Below are 12,005 nucleotides of genomic sequence, written 5' to 3'. Positions count from 1 at the left end.
CTCAAGGGCATCAAAGAGAAAAAAAAGCAAAAAAAAAAAAAAAAAAAAAAAAAGTTCAAAGGACAGCAATGTCAAAGAATGAAGAAACAACAACCCACACAAATTAGAAAGGATCAGTGCAAGAACTCTGGCAACTCAAAAAGCCACAGTGTCTTCTTACCTTCAAACAACTGTACTAATTCCCCAGCAATGGTTCTTAACCATGCTGAAATGACTGAAATGTCAGATATGAGATTCAGAATATGGATCTAAGATTATTAACATACAGTAGATAGTCAAAATTCAATCCAAGAATTCTAGTGATTACAATAAAACAATACAAGAGGTGATAAACCAAATGGCCATTATAATAATGAGACAAACCAATCTAATAGACCTGAAATGCACACTGGAAGAATTTCATAATGTTATTCCAAGTATTAACATCACAATTGGTCAGCCTGAGGAAAGAATCTCAGAGCTTGAAGATTGGTTCTCCAAAATAACTCAATCAGACAAAATGAAGAAGAAAACAATAAAGAAGAATGAACAAAACCTCTGAGAAATATGGGATTATGTAAACAGATCAAATCTATGACTCATTTGCATCCCTGAAAGAGAGGTAGAGAAACCAAGAAACTTGGAAAACATATTTCAGGATATCATTCATGAAAATTTCCCTTAACCTCACTAGAGAACCCAACATTCAAATTCAGGAAATGCAGAGAGCCCCTGCTAAATAGTACATAAGAAGAACATCCCCAAGACACATAGTCATCAGATTCTCCAAGGTCAAAATTAAAGAAAAAAAATGACAAAGGCAGCTAGAGAGAAGGGGAAGGTCACCTACAAAGGGAACCCCATCAGGCTAACCACAGACCTGTACATAGACATCTACAGAACTCTCCATCCCAAAATAACAGAATATATATTATTCTTATCTGCACATTCACATACTCTAAAATAGACCACACAATCAGACATAAAACAATCAAGTACTGAAATTGCTGGGTCAAATGGTATTTCTATCTTTAGGTCTTTGAGGAATTACCAACTGTCTTCCACGATGGTTGAACTAATTTGCACTCCCACCAACAGTGTATACCTTTTTTTCCACAACCCCACCAGCATCTCTTATTTTTTTGACTTTCTTATAATAGCCTTTCTTACTGGTGTAAGATGGTATCTCACTGTGGTTTTGATTTGCATTTCTCTAATGATCAGTGGTGTTGAGTTTTTTTTCCTATAATTGTTGCCTGCATGTATGTCTTCTTTTGGAAAGTCTCTGTTCATGTTTTTTGTCCACTTTTGAATGGAGTTGTTTGTTTTTTACTTGTAAATTTGTTTAGGTTTCTTATAGAGGCTGGATATTAGACCTTTGTTGGATGCATAGTTTGCAAAAATTTTACCTCATTCTGTAGGTTTTCTGTTTAGTCTGTTGATATTTTCTTTTGCTGTGCAGAAACTCTTTAGTTTTATTAGATCCCATTTGTCAAGTTTTGCTTACATCGCAATTGTTTTGGGCATCTTTGTCATGAAATGTTTGCACGTGCCTGTGTCCTGAATGTTAGTGCCTAGGTTGTCTTCCAGGGTTTCTATAGTTTTGGGTTTTACATTTAAGTCTTCAATTCATCTTGAGGTGATTTTTGTATATGGTGTAAGAAAGGGGCCAGTTTCAATTTTCTGCATATTGCTAACCAGTTATCCCAGCACCATTTATTGAATAAGAAGTTCTTTCCAAATTGTTTGTTTTTGTCAGCTTTGTCAAATATCAAATGATTGTAGGTGTATGGCCTTATTTCTGGGCCCTCTATTCTGTTCTGTTTGTCTGTATGTCTGTTTTTGTATCAGTATCATGGTGTTTTGGTCAATGTAGCCCTGTAGTATAGTTCGAAGTCAGGTAGCATGATGCCTCCAGCTTTGTTCTTGTTGCATAGGATTGCCTTGGCTATCCAGGCTCTTTTTTTTGTTCCATATTAGTAGGAGCTAAACGATGAGAGCACAAGGACATATAGAGGGGAACAGCACACACTGGAGCCTTTTAGAGGGAGGACGGTGAGAGGAGGGAGGGGATTAGGAAAAATAACTAATGGTACTAGGCTTTATACATGGTTGATAAAATAATCTGCACAATAAACTCCCGTGAAACAAGTTTACCTGTGTAACAAACCTACACTTGTACCCCTAAACTTAAAAGTAAAAAGAAGGCCAGGTGTGGTGGCTCAAGCCTGTAATCCCAGCCCTTTGGGAGGCCGAGACGGGCGGATCACGAGGTCAGGAGATCGAGACCATCCTGGCTAACACGGTGAAACCCCGTCTCTACTAAAAAAATACAAAAAACTAGCCGGGCGAGGTGGCGGGCGCCTGTAGTCCCAGCTACTTGGGAGGCTGAGGCAGGAGAATGGCATAAACCTGGGAGATGGAGCTTGCAGTGAGCTGAGATCCGGCCACTGCACTTCAGCCTAGGCAACAGAGCGAGACTCCGTCTCAAAAAAAAAAAAAAAAAAAGTAAAAAGAAGACTATCCAAAGCAAATTATAAAAATTAGAAATTATAGCAAACACACTCTTGGACCACAGTGCAATAAAAATAGGCATCGATGCTAACAAAATCACACAAATCCATACAGTTACATGGAAAGTAAACAGCCTGCTCCTGAATGACATTTAGGTAGATAATCCAATTAAGTTAGAAATCAATTAATTCTTTCAAACTAATGAGAACAAAGACATAACATACCAGAATCTCTGGGACACAGTTAAAATAATGTTAAGAGGGAAGCTTATAGCACTAAACGCCCACATTAATATGTGAAAAAATCACAAGTTAACAATCTAACATCACACCTAGAGGAACTAGAAAAACAAGAGCAAACCAACCCAAAAGCTAGCAGAGGAAATAACCAAAATCAGAGCCGAATTGAAGGAAATTGACACACGAAAAAAACATACAAAAGATCAATGAATTTAAGGGTTGGTTCTTTGAAAAAAAGTAACAAGATAGAAAGACCACTAGCTAGACTAATAAAGAAAAAGACGGGGAGTGGCCAAGATAACTGACAAGCAGCAGCTAGCGTGCATGGCTGTCATTAAGTGAAACAGAAGGGGCAAGTAATTACAGCACCTTCAACTGAAACATCTAGGTACTCACATTGGGACTCATCAAGGAAACAACTTGACCCACAGAGAATAAAGAAAACAAGACAGGACAATGGCCTATCCAGGAGCAACGTGGAGCCAGGGAAACTGCCCCCTGCCCAGGGAAGTGGTGAGTGAATGTGTGACCCCAGGAAACCATGTTTCTCCCATGGATCTTAGCAACCTTCAGGTCAGGAGATATTCTTGTGGACCCACTCTATCAGGGCCTTCGGTCTGACAGACAGCTATGTGGATTCTTGGCAGAGCATCACCTCAAGCATGCATGGAGAACTTGAAGCCTTAGGTACTTGGGTATTCTGGAAAAAGTAGTTGCAGCTCTGAAAAAGTGGGAGGTTATATCCCTGTACATACCTCTAGGTAGGAGGCTGAATCCAGGAGGCTGAGCAGAAACATCCTGCAGGCTCCACTTCCATGGCACCTCACAGGGTGAGATCCACTGGCTTGGAATTCCAGTCAGCTACCAGTAGTGGCATTGCATCTCCATAAGGAGATTCCAGGTGGAGGGGAGCTGCCATCTTTGCTGTATAGGAGACTTAGCTGTTTCAGCCTTTGGCCATTGAGGAGTTCGAGCTGACCAAGGGAAAAGGGATTCCCCAGCACAGGATAGCTGCTCCACCAAAATGTGGACAGACTGCTTCTTTAAGCGGGTCCCCGATCCCATTCCTCTTTACTGAGTGGGACTTCCCAACGGGGGCCTCCAGCCACCCTTGTCAGTATTCTGGAGCTGGTTGACAGAGATTTATAACCTCCCTGGAACCAAGCTCTCAGAGGGAGGGGCAGGGCATCATCTTTGCTGTTTTGGCGACTTAGCCTTTCAAGCCGTCATGAATCTGAGTGTGCAAGGCAATTAGGGACTGAAGTGGACCCCCAGCACAGTGCAGCTCTTCTACCAAAACATGGCCACAGTGCTTTTTTAAGCGAGACCCCGATCCCATTCCTCCTCACTGGGCAGGACCACCCAACCAGGCCTCCAGTCACCTCCTACAGGTGCCTTAGGGTCAGGAACAGGCCCATGCTTCCCTGGGACAAAGCTCCAAGAGGGAGGGATAGGCTGCCCTGTTTGGTGTTTCACAGCCTTCACTAGTGATGCTTCCAGGTACTGAAAAATCTGAGATGACAAGAGACTATAATGGGTCCCAAGCATATGACAGCAGCCCTACAGAAAAGCAGCCAAACTGTTATGTGGGTGCTCATTCCCATATCCCCTCAGTGGTCAGGTCCTCTAGGCCTGGGCCTCCAACCAACCTACACCAGAGCTATCAAGCCAGCAGCAACTTGGCAACTCCCCAGACAGAGCCTCCAGGGGCAACTAAAAGCCCCTCTGCCACTGCCTCTGCAGTGGAACTGCCCTTGCCACCCTTAGACTAATGAATGAGCAAAGACCCTAAGCGCCTTATCCATACTTCCAACAAGCTGCAGCCGATCCAAGGAGAAGAGGCCAGTCAGTCTCCCTCAGGTCCCACACACGTCCCACTGCACATCCCCAGATAGGGAACCCTTGACTTGGGACAAAAGCACAGACCCTCCACCCTGGGCCAGTTGCACTGAGTGACTGCTGATCTGTATCACTCTGGGGTGGAGCCCCCAGGAGACAAGCAAACAACCCTCAGCCACAAGCACTACGAGGTTCCCTTCCTTTGCTGCCTCCAAGTTGAGGAAGGAACATAAACACCGAGATTTTCACAAAGCTGCTGTGGGCAGCCCAGGAGTGTCAAGTTATGATCTACAGCCAGCACTCAAGGGGGAGAACAACCCACACATTTGGAGCATTGAGAAGAAATACAGCTGCAACTGTGAGGAAGCATAAGGGAGCCACACAACTGAGCAAGAGTCTACCAACTGACCAATAAGCCTAAGTGCTACCTGCTGGATCATACCTCAAAACTTCAACACCAAAAATACCTAACTAACATAACCCCTCTGAAACCAGAGACAAGAAGTCAGTTTCAAATAAAGACCCTGCACAAAGCCTCAGCCTGCTGAAAACATCCAGAAAAGAAGTCTATTGACTACTCAATCTACACTGCAGTTAAAGGTACATTCACACACAGAAATGAGAACGAATCAATGCAAGAACCCCAGTGACTCAAATGACCAGAGTGTGTATGTCCTCCAAATGACCACACCTATTCTCCAATGAGAGTTCTTAACCAGGCTGAACTGGCTGGAATGACAGAAATAGAATTGAGAAAATGGATAGACACAAAAATTATTGAGATTCAGGAGGATGGCAAAACCCAATCCAAGGAAAACAGGAATGATAATAAAGTGATACAGGAGCTGAAGGATGAAATAGCCAGTATGAAAAAGAACCTAACACATCTGACAGAGCTGAATAACACAATACAAGAAATTCACAATGCAATCACAAGTATAACAGCAGAATAAACCAAGCTGATGAAAGAACTTAAAGACTGGTTCTCTGAAATAAGACAGTCAACAACAACAACAACAAAAAAATAAAGAGCAATAAACAAAAACTCCACAAATTACGGGATTATGTAAAAGGGCCAAATCTATTAATCACTGGCATCCCTGAAAGGGAGGAAGAGAAAGCAAACAACTTAGAAAACATATTTCAGGATATCATCTATGAAAACTTTTCCCCAACATTGCTAGAGAGGCCAACAGTCAAATTCAGGAAATACAGAGAACTCCATCACAAGAAGATCATCCTTAAGACATGTAATCATCAATATTTCGAGGCTGTGGGAGCCTACCTTTTGCATCAGTGTGACCTGGATGTGAGACATGGGCCAAAGGAGGTCATTTTGGAACTTTAAGGTTTAATGACTGCCCTATTGGATTTTGGACTTGCATGGGGCCTGTAACTGCTTTCTTTTGGTCAATTTCTCTTATTTGGAATGGGTGCATTTACCCAATGGCTGTACCCCCACTGTTTCTGGAAAATAACTAACTTGCTTTTGATTTTACAGGCTCATAGTTGGAAGAGACTTGCCTTGTCTCAGATGAGACTTTGAACTTGGACTTTTGGGTTAATGCTGGAATGAGTTAAGACTTTGGGGGACTGTCAGAAGGGCCTGATTGTGTTTTGAAATTTGAGGACATGAGATTTGGGAAGAGCCAGGGGTGGAAAGGTATTGTTTGGCTCTGTGTCCCCACCCAAATCTCACCTTGAATTGTAATAATCCCCACATGTCAAGGGCAGGACAAGGTGGAGATAATTGAATCATGGGGGTGGTTTCACCCATAGTATTCTCACAATAGTGAGTGAGTTCTCATGAGATCTCATAAGGGGCTCCCCTTTACTCGACTCCTGCCTCCCCCTGTGAAGAGGTGACTTTGCCATGATTGTAAATTTCCTGAGGGATTTCCGGCCATGCAGAACTGTGAGTCAATTAAACTTCTTTTCTTTATCAGTTACCCAGTCCTGGGCAGTTCTTTATAGAAGTATGAAAATGGATTAATACAGGCTGCCATAACAAAATATCACAAACTTGGCGGCTTACATAACAGGAATGTATTTTCACATAGTTATGCAGTGTAGAATTTCACAATTAACTTGTCAGCAGTGTTGAATTTTTTCTGAGGGCTGAGAGAGAATGAATGATCTGCTCTAAGTCTCTCTCCTAACTTCTGAGGTCTTACTAGCAATCTTTGATAGTCCTTGACTAGTAGACACATCACCCCCATCTCTGCCTTTATCATCACAGGGCATTCTTTCTGTTCATGTCTGCATTCAAATTTCTCCTTTTTATAAGGACACCAGTGATATAGGATTAGGGGCCCAATCTACTCTCATATGACCTTATCATACATAATTATGACTAGTTATAAACCTACAAGGATCTTGTTTCCAAATAAAGTCACATGCTGAGATACTAGAAATTATAACATCAACATATGAATTCTAGGAGGAAACAAGTTACTGATACTGATACAAAAACAGGAACACATACAAACGGAACAGAATAGAGAGCCCAGAAATAAGGCCATACACAAGTTAATTCATAAAAATGACTACCTCCTGTAAGTGACTGGCAGAACAGAAGCAGGGTGGGGGTTGGGGAGGCAGTTGGTAGGAGTAAATGGGAGCTCTCTACATTCTCAATCTGATACAGACATGGTAAATCTGCAGAAATAAATGAAATAGGAAACAGAAACATAGAAAATATCAATAAAACAAAGAAGTTGTTTTAAAGATCAACAAAATTGACAAACCCTTAGCTAGATTAAGAAAAAAAGAAGTTTCAAAAAATAAAATAAAAAATTAAAGAAAGGGCGTTACAACCAGTGCTACAAAAATTAAAAGTACAATCATCCTCTGGTTTCCACAGGGAAGTGTTTCAGGATCCCTATCCATACCAAAATCTATGAGTTTTCAAGTTCCTAATATAAAATGGCACAGTATTTAGATATAAACTATGCACATCCTTGTGTATACTTTAAATTATCTCTAGATCTCTTATACAATACAAAGGTTTCTTATACAATGTAAATCCTATGTAAATGATTGCTATTCTGCATTGTGTTTTAAACATTTGTATTATTTTTATTTTCATATTGTTTTTCTGTTAATTTTTTTTCTATGTACAGTAAATTGAATCTGCAGATATGGACCAACAGATATGGAAGGCCAACTGTATTCTGAGTCTACTAGGAACAATTATTCATCAACAAAGTGGATAACCACTAAGAAATTGCCTCTTTCTAGACTGAATCATGAAGAAATAGTAAGTCTGAACAGACTTATAACTAGTAAGCTGATTGTTTAAGTAATCTAATACCTCCCAAAAAAGAAAAGCACAGAACAAGATGGCTTCACTGGTGAATTCTACCAAACACTTAAGAAGAATTAATGCCAATTCTTCTCAAACTCTTCCAAAAGATTGAAGAGGAAGAAAACACTTTGAAAGTCATTTTATGGGGTCAGTGTTACCCTGATATTGAAGACAGGTAAAGTCAATTTAAAAAAAGAAAATTTAGGAGAATATCCCTGATGAATATAGATGCAAAAATCTTCAACAACAATATATTAGCTAAACAAATTCAACAGCACATTTAAAAGATCAAGTATCATGACCAACTGGGATTTATCCTTAGTATGTAGGTATGGTCAACATACAATAATCAAACAATGTTTTATACCACCTTAAAAGAACAAAGTATAACAATCACATGATCATGTCAATAGATTCAGAAAAAGCATTTGAAGAAATTTGACATCCTTTTATGATAGAATCATGCAAAAATCTAGCAATAAAAGAAAATTACTTCAACATAATAAAGGGCATATATGAAAAGCTTACAACTAACATCATACTAAATGTTGAAAACCTGAAAGTGTTTTCCCTAAGGTCAGAAACAAGATAAGGATACTCACTCTTGGCAATTCTACTGAACATAGCAAGAGAAGTGCCTGCCAGAGCAGTTAGACAAGAGTAATAAATAAAAGATATCCAAATCAGAATAGAAGTTAAAAATATCTCTCTTTGCAGATGATATAATCTTGTATGTAGAAAATGCTAAATATTTCACAAAAACTGCTATAACTAATAAGCAAATTCAGTAACGTTGCAAGATACAAAATCAACATTAAAAATTAGTTGTGTCTATGCACTAACAACAAATAATCCAAAAATGAAATTAAGAAAGAAACCCAATTTTCAACATTACCACCAAGAATAAAATATTTGGGAATAAACTTAATAAAGGAGGCCAAAGACCTGTACACTGAACGGTAAAAAACATTGTTGGAAGAAATTAAAGAAGACCTAAATAAATTGAAAGTCATCCCTGGGTCATGGATTGGAAGATTTAATATTGTTAAAATGTCCATACCACTCAAAGCAATCTACAGATTCAATTAAAAATCTATCAAAATCTCAATAGCATTTTTCACACACAAAAAATGAAAAGCAATCTTAAAATTTATGTGCAGTCTTAAAGTACCACACATGTCAAAAACAATCTTGAGAGAGAAGAACAAAAAAGCTGAAGGCATAACCCTTTCTGATTTGAAAATATACTACATTGCTATAGTAATTACAACAGTATGGGAGTGGCATAAGAGAAGACATAGACAAATGTAACCAAACAGAGTGCCCAGAAATAAGCTCATATGGATATGATCAAATGGTCTTCGACAAGGTTGCCATGACTACACAATGGGAAAAGAAATAGTCTCTTAAACAATTGATGTTGTGGAAACTGAATATGCACATACAGAAGATTGGAATTGGACCCTTATCTTACTTTAGCCACAAAAATAGACTCAATGTAGATTAAAGTCTTAGATATAAGACTTGAAACTATAAAACTCCTAGAAGAAACATGGGGAAAAACTCCTTGACATCGGTCTTGACAATGATTTTTTTGAATGTGACCCCAAAAGCACAGGAAACAAAAGCAAAATTAGACAAGTAGGACTACATCAAACTAAAAAGCTTCTGCACAGCTAAGAAAACAATCAACAGATTGCAACAGATTGAAAAGTCAGCCTACTGAATGTAAGAAAAAATCTTTACAAATCTTATATCCGATAATGGATTAATATCCAAAACATAAAATGAACTGCTACAACACAAAAGCGCGCACACACACACACACACACACACGCACACAACCTGATTAACGAATGGGCTATGGACTTGAATAGACATTGCTCCAAAGAAGATACACAAATGACCAAGTATATGAAAAGGTGTTCAACATCATTCATTATCAGAAAAATGCAAATTAAAACCACAATGAGATATCTCCTTCCACCTGGTAGGGTGGCTATTATCAAACAAATAAGAGATAACAAGGGTTGGTGAGGGTATGGAGAAAGGGGACCCTAGTACACTGGGAATGTAAATTGCTGCAGCCATTATGAAAAACAGTATGAAGATTCCTCAAAAAATTAAAAATAAGACTGCAAAATGATCCAGCAATACTATTTGGGGATATTTATCCAAAAGAATTGAAATCAGCATTTCAAGAAGGTATTTGCACTCTTATGTTTATGGCCACATTATTCACAATAGCCAAGAGGTGGGAACAATCTAAATATTCATCAACAAATGAAGATGTAAATAAAATGTGGTACGTACAAATAATGGAATATTATTCGGCCTTAAAAAAAGGAATGGAATTCTGTCATATGCTAGAACATGGGTGAAAGGGCTATGGACTTAGTCCCTTAAATCAATGGGGCTATGGACTATGAGGCTAAGGGGCTATGGAATTAGCCCCTTATATTAATTAGGATATTAATCTAAGTGAAATAAGCCAGTCATAGAAGGATAAATACTGCATGACTCCACTTAAATGAGGTATGTAAAGTAGTCAAACTCATAGAAAGTAGAATCATAGTTGCAAGAGGTGAAGGAGGGGGGAAATGGGACTTACTATGTGATAAGTATAGAATTTCAGTCATGAAAAATGAAAAAATTCTGGAGATCCATTCTACAACACTGTACTTATAGTTAACAATTCTGTACTGTGCACTCACAAATTTAAGGAGGTAAATCTCATGTTATGTGTTTTTTTACCACAATAAAACAAAAATAGCTCAATCGTTTACCTAATTATTACCTATTAAAATTCCTTTCTGTCTTGAAAGAAAGAGCGAGGAAGGAAGGAAGGGAGGGAGGGAGGGAGGGAAGGCAGGGAGAAAAAGGAGAGGGAGGGAAAGGAGAGAGAGGGAGGAAGGAAGGGAATCTTTTGGTCTTTCATTTGTCTTTCTGTTACTGATTTGTAGTTAAACTCATTGTGGTCTTAGACATGCTTTGTATGATTTCTGTTCTTTTACATTTGTGCTTCATGGCACAAAATGTGGTCCTTTTGGGTGAATGCTCCATGAGAGCTTCAGAAGTATATGTTTTCTGGTGTTTTTACATGGATAGTCTATAAATGTCAATTAGATCCAGCTGATTGGTGATGCTGTTCAGATCCTCTGTAATCTTGCTGATTTTTTCCCTGCTTTATCTATCACTTATGGAGAGGACTATCACTATACCTATCATAGTCTCCAAGTATAAAACCTGATTTCACTATTTCTACTTTTAGTTTTATCACGTTTTGCCTCATGTTTTTTGACAGTTTGTTGTTAGGTACATATAGATTTTGGATTGGGATGTCTTCTTGGAGAATTGACTCTTTCATTGTTAAATAAACCTAACAATATTCTTTATTTCTTCTCTGTTTGAAATTTATGTAGTAATTCCAGTTTTCCTCTCATTATGAATTAATGTTGCATATCTTTCTCAATTTCTTTACTTTTAATCTATCTAAGTCTTTATATTTAAATCAAGTTCCATGTACATGAAATAGAAGTGGGTCTTTTTTAAAAAATATACTCTGACCGTATACTTCTTAATTGCTCCTTTTATACCATTCACATTTAAAGTGACTACTGATACAGTTGGTATAAAATTTAACATTTTTTTTGCAGCTTGCATGTTGCTTACTTCTTGTATTAAAGATTTTACATTATTAATTATGGTTAGCTTAAATTTCTTGTCTTATAACTTCAACAACTGTGTCATATGTTAAGTCTGGTTCTGGTATTTGTCTCTTCATGCTGTATTTTTATTGTGTTTTGGCCTGCATAGTAATTCTGTGTTAAAAATCAGACATATAGTGGGCTATAGGAACTAAGATAAATAGGACTCTAGTGAGAATTTAGTTTAAGCTGTCTAGGAAGTAAGCTTTGCTTAAGGTTTTTTGTAGCTGGAGGTTCCAGAGGCTTCATATAACTCTAATATCCTTGTTTATGTCTCCCTTCTTCACTTTGGTACTTCCTGTCTATTTCTTCTTAGAAAGTCTGCATCTTGTAGCTCTTTAATTTGTAATCCACTGTTATTATATTAAAGTCCTGTTTGTGTGCCAGTAGGGTGTATGTGGTGAGATTATTTATATTCTT

Source organism: Chlorocebus sabaeus, chromosome X, assembly GCF_047675955.1.
Source record: "Chlorocebus sabaeus isolate Y175 chromosome X, mChlSab1.0.hap1, whole genome shotgun sequence".
Taxonomy (NCBI): domain Eukaryota; kingdom Metazoa; phylum Chordata; class Mammalia; order Primates; family Cercopithecidae; genus Chlorocebus; species Chlorocebus sabaeus.
Note: the sequence above shows the minus strand (reverse complement) of the source record.